The sequence below is a fragment of the Momordica charantia genome, assembly GCF_013281855.1.
Source record: "Momordica charantia cultivar OHB3-1 chromosome 2 unlocalized genomic scaffold, Mcharantia_2.0 BLBB01000002.1, whole genome shotgun sequence".
Taxonomy (NCBI): Eukaryota; Viridiplantae; Streptophyta; class Magnoliopsida; order Cucurbitales; family Cucurbitaceae; genus Momordica; species Momordica charantia.
The window spans coordinates 20,053,103-20,069,038 of NW_028275160.1; the positions used below are offsets into that span (position 1 = coordinate 20,053,103).

The window sequence follows — 15,936 nt, forward strand, 5'->3', positions numbered from 1 at the left end:
AGAATTTGTACGTTCAGACATTTGTGGTCCGATGAATGTTCGAGCTCGAGGTGGACATGAATATTTCATATTTTTCATAGATGATTATTCAATATTTGGGTATCTTTACCTAATGCAACATAAGTCTAAAGCGCTTGAAAAGTTAAAAGAGTATAAGACTAAAGTTGAAAATTCATTAGGTAAGTTCATTCAAACACTTTGATCAAAACGTGGTGGTGAGTACATGGACTTAATATTTCAATACTATATGATAGAACTCATAATCGCTTTCCAACTCTCAGCACCCGGTACACCACAACAAAATGGTGTGTCATAAAGGAGAAACAGAACCTTGTTAGACATGGTTCGGTCCATGATGAGCTGTGCTCAATTGCCTAACTCGTTCTGGGGTTATGCAATGGAGACTACAATTTATATCCTAAACAATGTTCCATTAAAGAGTGTAACGCCCCGCGTTACTCAGGTTAGCTTGCCCCGAGTTTCGGGAAATTTTATAACAAAATGGATTTTATTTATTGATTTATTTCATTTTTTTATTTTATTTGATTCATCAGTGATCTTCATTTAATTTTAGTGTGGCATCTCGGCTAGTGGGTATTGTTACAGATTTAGTGGTGAGTTAGTAGCGTGTAGTATTTATTAAGTTATGTTTATTACGGTTTCCGCTATGTGACACTTGTTCTGGGCCATTGGATCAACTACGAAATTATATTATTGGTTTTGTTGAAAAGGTGTGATTGGGTAAATGGGCCTTAAACAAAAGAAACTAGCCCAAGTGGATTTATGCTGCAAAACAAAAGGAAAAGGGGATTTTTAAAACAAAACAACCCTAGCCCATCTTGTTCTCCTTCCTCATCTTCCTCCCCCTCCCCTCTCGTTTCAAGCCGCCAGCCCCCATCCGGATTTCTTTCTCCGACGAAGCAGTACCGACGACGGGACAGCAGCGGGCGCGGGCGTCGGCAGCAGCAGGTGCGGCGTCGGGCAGCAGCAGTGTGGCGTTGGGCAGCGGCAGACGGCGGCGGCGTCCGACGGGCAGCAGCGGCGTGCGACGGGCAGCGGCGGCGCGTGACGTTCGGGCTGCTGCAGGCGGCATCGATACACGTGGGGCTGTTTTCGCGGCGTCCCTTCTCCGATCCAACGAGCCTAACAACCTCGAATAGCTTAGATCCGTGAAACCCGGTAACTTTTCTTTGACCCACATTTATTCGAAGTTAGATTTGGATTACCCACATCCAAACAAAACCGATTTGGAATACCCACACCTAAGTGAAGTTGTTTTGTAGTAACGGACATCAAAACGAAGTCGTTGGAGGTCGTTTTCGGCACTTTTCGCTGCTGCAAAAACGTGGACAGCAGTGTTTTGGTGGTGTTCGGCGATTATCTTCATCCGTTCGAAGCCCGATTTACGCTACCCACACCTTTGCAAGCTAGATCTAATTTACCCACACCTACACGAAGTCGTTTTGCGGTAATGAGCCCTTTGAACCCTCGTAGAGTCGTTTTTTTCGAAGGCTGAACAGTACATTTAAATTGCTGTATTTTTCTGTTGTTGGTGCTTAGGTGTGAGATCGACGCAAACTTAAAGACGTTGTTGAGTAAGTAGCACCAGGGGGCGAGTGCGTGCGTTAATTAGCGTTAACGGAATGGTTTTGATGCTGTTTTTCTTGTAAAAAATAATTTTATTGAACACGTAGGGATCGTTAGTTTTGATTGTTGCCGTCTTTCTATTATCAAACACTTCTGAGGAAACATGCTTCCTGTTTTTTTTTATTGATGTAGGTGACTAGTAGGTTCTGAATGGTTGTAGTTAGGAGTAACTGGCTCATGACGTTTTACAAATGTGATGTAAATGAAATGCTCGCGTTATTAAACTGATAATTTAGTTTGTATTGTTCTGGTTCCGAATTGTGGATGTATTTTGTTCATTACGAGGAAAAGCATGCTTGTGAACGGTGCAATGATTTAGATTGTGGGAAACTTACCTGTAGGTGGTCATGGGAGGGTTAGTGAAGTGGTGAAGGGTGAAGGGTAAAGGGACAGGTTGATAGTCCGTTAACTATGGGTTCTGACCTGAAAATGCATATAAATCGCTTGGAGGTTCAAAGCCTTGAGTAGTGGCCTTGGGAATAAATGACAAGGCCGAGCGTCAAACTTCTGTAAACGAGTATTGGGGTCTTGGGAATAAATGTCAAGGACCAATACGCTGGGAAGACATCGGTACCTTGGGGATAAACGGCGAGGACCGGTGCACAGTTCAGGCCTTGGGAATAAATGGCAAGGCCGAACGTCAAGCTTCTGTAGAGGAGTATTGGGGCCTTGGGGATAAATATCAAGGGCCAATGCGACTCGAGGAGTTAGGCTTGAGGGATAAAAGTAAAGTGGTGCTTGCGAAGTAGTGGTGCTAGGCCTTGGGAATAAATGGCAAGGTCGAACATCAAGTACTGTAAAAGGAGAGGGCACGGTAACTTGGGAATAAATGTCAAGAGCCGTCATGCCTCAAGAAGTTAAGCGGGGAGTAACACAGGGGGGGGGGGTGCAGAGGAAGGTTTAGTACTATGTGACAAGGGCTAGTGAATCATGGATTATGGTCTTGCTAGTTTCGTCGCTTGGTTGTTGCATGTAAATGTCAAGTTATTTTTTCGCTATCTCTCACTGCTTATTTGATTGCCTTGCTATTGTTTTGTTCTAATTGTCAAGTTATTTGTTCGCTATCTCTCACTGCTTATTTGATTGCCTTGCTATTGTTTTGTTCTAAATGTCAAGTTATTTGTCGCTATCTCTCACTGCTTATTTGATTGCCTTACTATTGTTTTGTTCTTTATGTCGTGACTATGAGCATGATTTTTGTGCTAGTTAGGAAGTGCTACTTACAGAGTACCTTATGTACTCACCCCTCTTTGTACCCTTATATGTTTTCAGGTGTGAACGGGGTCGAACACGGTGATGACGTGGAGAGGGCTTGACCGAGGAAGGATCACTAGCTTAGTTAGTGAGGATAAAGGGAAGGGTCGTTGGGTACGAGTAGCATTGAGATTTATGTTATTGCTAGGTGTAGACCGCGGAGGAAATTTTATATTCTTTAGAACTACTATATTTGTTATGGATGTTGCTGGTAAACGCGTCGTTGTTGTCGTTGGAGTTTAGGTGTACGGTTGTTTTTATTTATTTAAGAATTTTTGCCACTGAGGCGAATATGATATGTTGTTGTTTTTAAATTGCCCACGAAGGGTGAAGTCATGACAGTTTATGACATTTATATTCCTGATAGAACGTATGGGAGTCGAAGCTTTATTTCATTTAAATTATTTTCCCAGGGAGTTGCTTATCTTGTGTTTAGAGTTAAGGTTAGCCAGATGAATTATTAGCGTTGCCTAGGATGTTATATAAAATCCTGGGGCATTACAAAGAGTGTTTATGAAACACTGTTTGAACTTTCGAGAGGTCATAAACCTAGTTTAAGACATTTTAGAGTTTGTGGTTGTCCAGCACATGTGCTTATGATGAACCCAGAGAAATTGGAACCTCGTTCAAAGGTATGCCTATTTGTCGGTTATCCCAAAGAAACGAGAGTTCGTTACTTCTTCCATCCTATGGAAAATAAAGTATTTGTATCGACAAATGCTACTTTCTTAGAAGAAGACCACGTAAGAGATCATAAACCATATTGTAAAATGGTTTTAAATTAAATTTCCAATGAAGCTATCAGTATGACATCAAAAGTTGCTGATACTGCTGGACCATCAACAAGGGTTGTTGATGGAGCCAATACATCCAGCCAACATCAAACTTCACATGATTTGAGAGGGCTTCGATGTATTGGAGGGTTGTAACTCAGCTGGACCATTACATGAGATTAACAAAATCCCTGGTCATCATACCTGATGATGGAGTTGAGGACCCGTTGTCTTATAAACAGGCAATGAAAAATGTTGACAAAGATGAATAGGTCAATGTTATCGATCAGGAAATGGTGTCTATGTACTTCAATTCCGTCTGAGAGCTTGTGGATCAACCTGATGGAGTAAAACCTGTAGCTTGCAAATGGATCTACAAGAGGAAGAGAGATTCAAATGGAAAGGTTCAGGTCTTTAAAGCTAGACTCGTGGAAAAGGAGTATACCCAGCAAAAGGGAGTTTATTATGAAGAAACTTTCTCCCGTATTGTCATGTTGAAGTCTATCCGCATTCTCTTAGCCACTGCAAGATATTATGACTATGAGATATGTCAAAGGGACGTCAAGACAGTTTTTTTGAATGGCTATCTCAATGAGAGCATTTACATGGCTCAACTAGAAGGATTCATAGAATAGGGTCAAGAGAAAAAAGTTTGCTAGCTTAAGAGATCCATTTATGGATTGAAACATGCTTCGAGATCCTGTAACATAAGGTTTGACACTATGGTCAAATATTATGTCTTTTACCAAAACATTGACGAACCTTGTGTTTAAAAGAAGGTCGTCAACAATGTTGTAGCTTTCCTATTTTTATACGTTGATGACATCCTACTCATTTGGAATGATGTAGGTTTTCTCATCGACGTTAAAAAACTGGTTGGCAACACAATTCCAAATGAAAGATTTTGGAGAAGCATAAAATTGTTGATCTGTTTACAAAGGCTCTCATGACTAAAGTGTTTGAGGGTCATCTAGATAGTCCAGATTTACGAGAGATTGTTGGGTTTGGTCTTTCAGCTCGTGTATTTGTAATTTATGAACATATTATTTATACAATAAAGAGTTATCTTATTGTTTATTTGCATTACTCGTATTCTAATAAACTAAGATCCAATGTTATGTAATAGAATTGGAACAGTAATATTTAATATACAATATATATTTAATATACAAGGTACATATTTGATATATACTATATATTTAATATACAATGTACATATTTGATATACAATATATATTCGATATACAAGTGAATAATATTCTAGTAATAATCTAAATGGTTTATAGTACATAGATAAGGTTGGGTACCTTATCCTGGTAACACTAGGGTACGACCCACTTTGTAATAGTTACAAACGACTCTATCCAGGTCGTTCCCGTAGTGATATGCGAGCGAGGGTATCCTATACAATGAGTTTGTATAAGACCAGACCACGAAATCATTAATCAATAGTTGTAACACCGTTAACTACTTAAATTAATATTTCACAAGATGATCATGTAACACGATTTTAATCTTGAGAAAGTTATGAACTTCTGTCTACGAGGGTTTGTCCATTGATTTGTATGGTGAGAGTGTCTTGAGTTGCTGACTCAGATTCCTACCATTTCGAAGACGGAACCGAGTAGGGAGTTGAGAACGGAATTACACAAGATGAAATTCACTCCTTCCCGACTTTAGAGAAGTAGATGAGTGTTCTCTTAAGAACTGACTTCAAGACATGAACAAGGGGCCCCACTCTCTCACTGGCCCGAGAGGGACTTCAAGTTATTGTCGGACCATAACTAGATTATTCATTAGATAATCAGTGGTACCTAAGGTACAACAAATAACCCAGGGGTAAAACGACAATTTGACCCAGCTGAGGTTACGAGCACTCGTAAAGGATCGATTTACCGTCAATAGTCAATTTCCGTGGACACGAAATATTTTGCCGTGAGAAGAGCGCAGTTGCAGATGTTTAGTGGAATGATTTGCAATTAACGAATGTTGGTTAATTTGGTTAATGAGTTTAATGAATTAACCTCGTATCATTCAAGGTGCGGATCTATAGGTCTATTACGTCCCTTTGGTAGCTCGCAACCGCTAAAACGAGGATCAAGATTTTTAGAGAATTGGAAATGTTAAAATTATATATCAGGGAATGTATATAATGTATATGATGATACATTATATATATAGTTTATTTTCAATAAATATTCAATAATTAAACTATATGTTATGAGAGTAATATTTGAATGGGATTGAAATAATTAATATGATTTCAATTCATATTAAAAATATTGGTTATACAACACAGATGCATTTGAATATAATTCAAATATATAGTTTTAAGTTAAAAATGTGATATTTAATTAATTGTTAATTATTTATTTATTTAATTAATATTTGGATTTAAATTAATTAATTATTAATTAGATTAGTAATTATTAATTAGATTAATAATTATTAATTAAATTAATTAATTGTTAATTGATTTGTTTGTTATTAATTAAATAAATAAATAAATAAAATATCCTTATGGTCTTGAGATTTCCCTTAGATTCAGAAGAAGACATCTTATATCCAAAAGGATAAGATATCGGTCTTATGATTTTCTGTCTCTATAAATATAAAGGGGTGCTTAAAAAAAACACTCAACTCTCCTACTCTCTCAATCCCTTGCAATTGGATCCCACAATTCGGATTCTCAACCGAGAGACTTAGCAAGGAAGATCAAGTGATGTTGTCTCATTGGGATTACACGAGACTTCAAAGGTGAAATCCAACATTATTCCCTGTTTCATATTTTTCTGAGTTTTAAATTTCAAAAGAAATTCAATAACACGTTGTACTACTTGTACTCTAGGATTCACATCCCCTTCAGTGAGAAACCCAAAGAAATGGAAGCTTGTTCAAAAGTCAACCTATTCGTAGGTTACCCCAAGGAAACGAGAGGTGGACTCTTATTCAATCCACAAGAAAACAGATTGTTTGTATTGACAAATGCTACCTTTTTGGAAGAAGACCACATGAGAGATCATAAACCACGAAGCAAAGTTGTGTTAAATGAGATTTTCGATGAAGCTCCAAACACATCAACAAGAGTTGTTGATGAAGCTGAAACTTCAACAAGAGTTATTGATGGAGCTATAACATCACGTCAATCATATTTGTCTCAAGAGTTGAGAGTGTCTCGACGTAGTGGGAGGATTGTATCACAACCTAACCGTTATGTGAGTTTAACAGAAACACTGGTTGTCATACTTGATGATGACATTGAAGATTCATTGACCTACAAAAAGGCAATGGAAGATGTTGATAAGGACAAGTGAGTCAAAGTTATGAACCTGGAAAGGAAGTCTAGGTACTTCAGTTCCGTCGGGATATTGTAGATCAATTCGACGGGATAAAATCTATAGGTTGTAAATGGATCTACAAGAGAAAACGAGATACCAAAGGAAAGGTACAGACCTTTAAGGCTAGACTTGTGGCAAAGGGTTCACCCAAAGCGAAGGGGTATACTATGAGGAAATTTTTTCCCCTAGTACCATGCTAAAGTCTATTAGGATACTTTTGTCCATTGCCACATATTGTGACTATGAAATATGACAAATGGATGTCAAAACTGCCTTCCTAAATGGAAATCTTGAAGAAAGTATCTATATGTCTCAACCATAAGGGTTCATTGCGCAAGGCCAAGAGCAAAAAGTTTGCAAGCTTAAACGATTCATCTATGGATTGAAACAAACGTCTCAATCTTCGAATATAAAATTTGATATTGTGATCCAATAATACAGTTTTGACCAGAATGTTGATGAGCCTTGTGTATATAAGAAGATCATGAATAATATTGTACATTTTCTAGTGTTGTATATGGATGATATTATACTCACTGGGAATTATGTAGGTTTCCTTGCTAACATAAACAAATGGCTAGCAGCTCAATTCCAAATGACCCCAGTTGTTTCTATGTATTCAAATTATAAGGAATCGTAAGAATGAAATGCTAGCACTGTCTCAGAAAACTTATATCTACAAAATGCTTGTCATATATTCAATACAGAATTTCAAGAAGTGTTTAATACCTTTCAGCCATAGAATCTCTCTCTCTAAGGAACAATGCTCTAAGACACCTCAAGAAGTTGAGGATATAAGACGCATTCCCTATGCTTCAGTAGTGGGTAGCTTGATGTATGCCATGTTGTGTTCTAGGCCTGACATTTGCCACGCAGTTGGGATTGTAAGTAGGTATCAATCCAATCCAGGATATGATCACTAGACTGTGGTTACGGGAATCCTCAAGTATCTTTGGAGAGGAACTATATGCTTGTGTACGTCACCAAGGATTTGATCCTTACAAGATACATTGACTCTGATTTCCAAAGTGATAATGATTCAAGGAAATCCACGTCGGAATCAGTGTTCACTCGTAATGAAGCAGCTGTCGTATGCCAAAGCATCAAACAATGATTCATTGCTGACTCCACAATGGATGCCGAATACGTTGCCGCTTGTGAAGTAGCAAAAGAGACGATATGACTTAGAAATTTTTAACTGATTTGGAAGTTGTTCTAGATATCACCTTTTACTGTGCTAATAGTGGTGATGTGGCAAATTCTAATAAAACCTCGAAGTCACAAAAAAGGAAAGCACATCGAGAGGAAATACCATTTGATATTAGAAATAGTGCAATGAGGAGACTGGGTCGTCACGAAGATCGCTTCAGAGCATAACACTGCTGATCCATTTATGAAAGCTCTAACGACTAAAGTGTTCAAGGGCCATCCAGAAAGTCTAGGCCTACAAGATATGTACAATGTAGTATAGGACAAGTGGGAGATTTGTAAAATGTATAATATATACTTTAGTTTATTGTATTTTTACTTTATAATATTGTACAATAGCCACTGCTTTAATCTTTTATACACCCCACTAGAGTTTAGTTCAAGTGAAAGATTGTTGAGTTTTATGTCCTAAACACGTGGTTTGTAAATGTAAAACAAATATTTATTCAATAAATTACAGTTGTTATTGAAGTTTCTTTTAAAATTGCATTAACTCAAATCCAATAAACTAATATCAAAGGTTATGTCATGTAACAGGAACAGTATATAACTGATATATATTATATAATTAATATATAGGGTATACATTTGATATACAGTATATAATTATTATACAGTATATTTGATATACACGTGGATAATATTCCAGTAATAACCTAAAGGGTCTATGGTATATAGATATGTGTGGGTACCTTATCATGGTAAAACTATTAATATGGCCCACTTTGTAATAGTTACAAACGAATTAATCCAAATCGTTCATGTTGAGACATGCGAGTGAGGGTATCCTATGCAATGAGTTTGTAAAAGACTGGACTGCGTAATAATTAATCTTTAGCTATAATACCGTTAACTAATAGATTGTTATTTTATAGAAAGACCACGTAACTCAATCTCAATTCTGAGTGAGTTATGGACTCATACACATAAGGGATTGTCCTTGGATTTGTACGGGTGAGAGTGACCCAGGTTGCCGACTTAATATTCCTACCATTTTGGGTGTAAGACTGAGTTGGGAGTTGTGACCATAACTACAGAATATGAAATTAACTCCCTCCCGACTTAGGAAAGTAAATGAGTGTTCCCTTAATTGCGGATTACAAGACTTGAACAAGGGGCACAACCCTCTCATTAGCTAGAGAGAGACTTTTGTTTATTGATTGGACCATAAACAAGTTGTTCATTAGAGGATCAATAATACGAAGGAGAAAGAGGTAGCGCAGGGGTAACACAGTAATTTGAACTATCTGAAGTTACAAACACTCGTGAATGATTGGCTTATTGTTAATGGTCAATATCCATGGACGCAAAATATTCTACGATGTGAAGGGTGTAGCTATAGTTCTTTAGTGGAGTGGTCCACAGTTAACAAATGTTGGTTATTTTGGTTAATGAGTTGAATCATTTAATCTTTTATCGTTGGAGTTTCTGATCTATATGTCCATTCGGTCCTCCCACTAGCTCACAAGGGGTAAAACAAGGATCAAGACTTGTGAAAGAATTTGAGGGATTCAACTTATTTAAGAGAAGTAAGTTAATGTTAGCTCACAAGGCACTAACATTTTGATTAGGGAGTTGGGTCTAAATTGTGGACCTTTACAACAGTCATAGACAAGCTGAAAGGGGAGGATATATAATGGATTTGTATTTTGACGGTGTAAAGTTTGTTAGAAAGAAACACCTAAATATAGCTTTGAAAAGTCGACAAAAATGCAACAGATGGTGAAAATGACGTTGTGGCATTGTTTAGACATCCTTGGAGAGCAAGCAAAGTCAAACTCACTCCCACCCGCTTGCTAACCGAATCCATCATTTTCTCCTCCAAATGGCTATAAATTGGGGGACTTCCACCATCAATCCACCGAATCATATCATTCCATCATCTTCTCTTCAGTTTTCATCTTTTCTTTCCTAGTTTAGTTTTGTATTTTATTGTTCTTCATATTTTACTTTCCTTACAGATTGAGTTTTAATTATATTACATTATGTAACATTTCTCTTTTATTAATTAATATGAATTACTTTCTCTTTTATCTAGTGAAGTTTTATGTTTCCTCCATTTTCATGATATGTTAAATTACCTTTTCAGCACTACTATGAATGACTTAGTTGACATTTTATTAAACAACAACTATCAATAAGCACGACGTTTATGCCTCTATTGTTTATCTTGACTGATTAAGTTTGATAGTCGATTTACTTGCAAACTACTTGTTTAACCACATAAATTTGAGTCTAATTATGAAAAGGTTAGACTAAAATAGATTTCTTCAAGATAAAATAGGGGGTAGCTTTAGAGATAAAGTACTAAAACAAGAACCTCGACATAGGATCTCTTACCCATTATATGAAAGTTGAAACTCAAATTATTTATGATTCTAGTGTTTTAGCCTATACTCCTAAAAAACAAAAAACGGTTTGGAATAGGAGTTGAACCAATTTGCAAAATGTGGGGCGGATGCGCCCGGCGCATCTGGAAGTTGTAATTAATTTTTCAAGACTAAAGTTGTAGTAAGGGTTGGCTCTCAAAATTCTTTTGCCATTTGTTTTTAGTATTATTCCCAAACCATTCTCAACTATTTTTGTCCTAAATTGATCACTCATTCAAATGATTTACGAACTTTATTTGAAAAGAAACTAGTCCCTATGGAGACGAACTTGAATAATTCCTTGTATTACTCGTGATAGTATGCACTTGCACGTGACCCTCTAACTATTAAGTAGAGGCGTAACACGTGCTACTTGTCTCCACTGAGAATTGCCTTAGTAACGTGCTGAACACAATTATTAACAATATGTGTTCAAATATATGCATGTTATGAACAATAATTAATCACCTTTTAATCCTTGAAAATAAGGCTTATCACACTCCAAATGTAAGTGTTTGCTTGTCCCCAAGTAAAATTAACGAACTTGATTCCAACAACCAGCATGCATAAAAGATGAAGAAGACAAACTTCAAGAAGAACTAGGCTAGTATCTCATGAAGGATGTCAAAGCTCAATCTCCTACTATCAATCTCAAGTCATTTTTACCATAAACCTACTTTTCTTAAAACAAATATTTTCTTAAAAAAAATATAAAAAGCATGCATAAAAGATGAAGAAGACAAACTTCAAGAAGAACTAGGCGATGGACTCATATAGTATCTCATGAAGGACGTCAAAGCTCAATCTCCTACTATCAATCTCAAGTCATTTTTACCATAAACCTACTTTTCTTAAAACAAATATTTTCTTAAAAAAAATATAAAAAGACACAGAACTAACCCTCCCTTCCCCCAAACACGAGATAGACATTGCAAAGGAATGTACAAAAATTTCAACTAGGATAAAGACTTCCCATTAACACTGAAAAGGTTTTCGTTTAGAATATGGAATGCTATAAAACAATCCTATTAACCAAACAAAGTATGAAATGACAAATGGGTTGATCACAAGACTAGGAAATCTAGCTAATACATATCCCTAAGCTTCATGATTGACATTAAACACATGCATACAGCAGGGTAGTAAGATGACTCATTGAAAAGGTGTACATGTTGATCTTTGAAAAATTGGTGTTGCCTAAGCAAAAGAATAAGTAAACAAAGACGTTCATCAATAGATTATGTTGTGGTCAAAATTAGAATTGACATGTGTAAGTATCAACTCAATTCTGATCCCCATTAGCACGTGACCGACCTGTGAGCTCAGCGGAAAGTAGCATCAACATTTGGCACCGCCTGTGGGGACCGACATACAAAGCTTATTTGTACTCTAGCAATGGCTGAAGACAACGGTTCCTGTTCTGGAAGAAACGAGGATGGAGATTGTGAACTGCCTAATGGCAGTCTTTGAAAGGAGTTGGACGGCCCACCGGTCCCAAGAAAACCTAAGACCCGAGCTGACGCTAGCAAAACCAAGTCCACACCTGTAGAAGTGCCATAATCCGAGAAGATGGAGTCATAGCTGGCTGAGATGCAGGCCCGCATTGATGCCATGACCCAGGCGCTGCTCAATGAAGGAGTCCTGCTACCCAGCCTTCCTAGGCTCGAGCTCCAGCGTGATCCAAGGAAAGGGAAGGAAAATGAGGGCGAGAACCCTCGGAAGCGACAGGCCGAAAATCCTTTTCCCAAACTGGTCCTAGGCGGTAATGATCGACCTAGGCTAGACGATCTCCATCCAGAGCTTTCACCTCCACCCTCCAAGATTGGAGATCAAAGCAAAACTCGAGATCCAAGGCAGGTAGACCTCAATAAGGATCATCTTGAAGATTCCTTGGGCAATATTAGCTTGCAGGTACAGTTCGACCAACTAAAGAGAGACCTAGTAAGTAAGTGACGGGAGACTTGGAAAAAGTCGGGAAGCTTACCTTGGAGGACGATGAACCGGATGAGCCTTCTTTTGTTCAGGCAATCCTCGATGCACCTGTTACCTAGAAGAGACACCTTTCAACCATCGACAAGTACAATGGGACAAACGATCTCATCGACTATGTGTAGACTTACGAGTCGATCATGGACTTCCATGTGTCTTCAAACACGATAAAATGTATGGTGTTCTCAATCATACTACAGGGACCAGCTCGGAAGTGGTTCAGGTTGCTAATCCCATACTCAGTCACGAGCTGGAAACAATTGAGCAAGGCATTTATAGCTCAGTTTGCAGCCCACAAGGACGTAAAACATTCAGATACCTACCTCTTCTCAATTTGGCAGAGGCCAAAGGAACTTATCAGGGACTACATCAAGCGATTCCTTCTAGAGCAAATCAAGGTCGAAAATTGCACCAATCTACTAGCTCGATCCGACCTTTATAGGGTTGCTTAGAACGAGTAACCAAGTTCATCGAGATTGAAGACATTATGATGTCCAAAGACGACTAGTATCAGAAGAAGAGCGCTTCGACGAGGTTTGAGAAAAAGAAAGATGAGAAGAAGAACAACGGCAATAGCGGGAATATGTTTCGCCGATCTGATTATAATCAATGAGATGACCAGAAGGGAGACAAGCCCAGAGATTCAACTCGTTTACACAACTCAGAATTCCTCTGTCCGAGATCCTGGTCAATATACAGGGCACGAACCTGGACTTGTTGACGGATCTTAGGACAATGTTAAAAGATCCTGAGCAGCGCGACAAGTCAAAGTACTCACAGTTCCACCTAGATCACGGACACTGCACTTCAAATTGCTACGACTTAAAGCAACATATCAAAAGGTTTATCGGACAGGGCTACTTCAAGAAGTATGTCAGTAAGAGAGATCGAGACGATAGTTCAAATCTGTCAAGTAGCTGGAAGGAGCAAAAAAAGGAAAAGTAAAAAACTCCCACTAAGCAGAAAGACCGACCTCCCGTAATCAATACAATCCATAGAGGGCCTACGCTGGAGTCTTTGGCGAATGGGGTGTACACTGGAGTCTTCTTGAGAATCTCTTCGACATACTTCCCATTGTTGATCTTGGTGTGCAGGTCCCCAAGCTCCTTCTAGATGGCTTATTTCTCAACCCGCATAGCGTCCAGATCATGTGGCTTCCAGATCTTCATAGTTATGAAGCCTCTTAGTGACCTCCTTCAAAGTAGCCTCGCATTTGGCCGCCTAGTCGCTCATCTCGGTTGACAGCTGGTAAGTCAGCTTTCAGACGCACGACCTCGTCCCTGCTAGTCTTAGTGTCTAACAGTGCATTGCATGACTACTTCTCACCTCGCAGCAGCTCGTCGTGCCAGTCAAGATAAAGCTTAGTCTGTGCCACAATATGGCAGACCATGAGTATGACCTATCAAAAGCAAGTAGATGCGAAATTAACCCAGCTCAGAAAAATTAACAAAAAAAAGCAACTCACATCAGCCGAAACATCTATAGTCCTCTAGGGTTGCTAGCTGTGGGCATCATCGCCAAACGTTGTCGTTGGACCGACCTGACAAAGCAACTCCCAACGACCTCCTCAACCGCCGCTTTGATCCCATCGCTCACCGTGTTAGCACGGAGTGCATGTTGAAGTCTTGATGAGCCTCAGTCTGGGCTCTCTTGGAAGAAGGCTCCCCCACCTTCTCCGAAGGCACGACCTCGTGCACCCTCTTCTCCGACCTCTTTTCCATCTTATCTTTCTTGTCCTTCTTCTCTTTCTTTTTAAGGGAAGACCTAACATTCGGGGCGGGAGGAGCAGTGGTATCGTCACCCAATACCACAGTCTTAGGGACGACCTTCTCAGCAGGAGCCTTCGAAGTGTTTGCCTGAGCCGAGCTGGCACCCTTTCCTCAATTCTTTTCACCCGGTTGAAAATTTGAGGCAACATTTCAGCAGCTACAAAAATATTGTTAGCCAAAACCTGAACATTGAAACTTGAACTTAGAAGATGGTCGAGCTACACCAGCGGGGGCGGACTGAGCTTCAGAGTCAAAAAGCTCGTCAAAGAATTCGTACATACCAGATTCGATCAACGCAGCGTCTGTCAGAAGCAGTTTGGCAGTCCGCTTGTCGACTTCGAAACCTGGTCAAATAAGTCACTTTGGGGTACGCTTCGGAGTAACTGCACAAAGACCAAATGTAAGAAATGCGCAAAGCTCCGAAATCGAGCTGGAGGTCAAAATGCTTACCTAAGTTGCCAAAGCTACAGGGAACAACATGGAATGGCTCTCCATACTCGTCAGTCACGAGTCACTCCCCGTATACATAAAATCATTGACCCTTCCACTCTTTTAGGGACGAAGGGCCTTTAATGACTACACCAGTCCTAGGTCGGGTGCAGAAATAGTGCCTAAACTCTACTTTATGGATGCTATCAATGAGGTCGGTCCCAAGTATTTGATCTATAGTCAAGAGCTCGGTTGGTGACAAGCCTTCGCGCTCCCTACGCTCGCTTTCCTTCCACCACAAGTAATAGCACTCATACAACATCCCCTAACCATTGGGGATGAGCTGAGCAGGTGCTAGTTTCACCTCATTCAAGAATTCCTGAGCAAAGGAAGGTAGAGGGAGACGTACCCCGTAGTCGAACATCTAAAGGTAAGACCCGACATGTCCGACCGGAGGCTCTTCCAATGTCTCGCCCCGCTCATGATATCTCATGCTATGCAGCTCTGGATATCGTACTTAGCCCTAAGAATATCTAACCATCCATCCCCGAGCTTAGAAAGAGAGCCCTCTCTCCTATGGATTGTAATCCGACCTCTAAGGATGAGAGCCAGATCTACACTAGAATAGCTCGAGGACGAGCTACTAGCCCTACCGCTTCCCGAGCTATGCCAACAACTATCTACTCTGTGCATAACTAACAAAGCAACTAAAGGAGAAAGGCTAAATGAGACTGACCTCTAAGAGGAGCGATAAGAAGCTCAGATTGGCGTGAGAGCAAAAGCGATAGAAAGCGTGAAAAATGAAGATCATAAGGGGTGTCATAGATATAGGATTTGGAATGCAATCCTAGTCGTCCACGTAACCCCTCATGAATGGTCAAGATTCAACCTCGAAGCATGGAAAAACCATGCAAGCGTTAGACTTATCAGAGTGACGTTGCACATTATATCAGAGCGGTTGGGAAGACCAACTCTGCTCGCACCGCGACAGGTCATTCTCGAAAAACCATTTTATTTTTGTTTTATTCTCCTTACTCTTCTCTGCCAAACCGCAGCTCGGTTGTGCCAGAGAGAGGGCCAATCTTAGTGGTCAAAATCAGAATCGACACATGTAAGTATAAACTCAGTTCAGAGGAGTCGTATCTCAGAAGACAAACTA

At 39.4% G+C, this 15,936-nt stretch overlaps 1 long non-coding RNA gene across 2 annotated transcripts; it reads left to right on the top strand.

Moving 5' to 3' along the window:
* Positions 1-847: 847 nt before the first annotated feature.
* On the top strand, positions 848-3,261 carry LOC148213001 (uncharacterized). 2 transcript variants are annotated; one of them, XR_015789451.1, is made up of 4 exons: positions 848-1,179; positions 1,284-1,468; positions 1,561-1,595; positions 2,920-3,261. It is a non-coding gene; the product is annotated as an uncharacterized LOC148213001 (long non-coding RNA). The 2 variants fall into 2 exon arrangements; XR_015789452.1 differs by lacking the exon at positions 1,561-1,595.
* The last annotated feature ends 12,675 nt before the right edge of the window (positions 3,262-15,936 follow it).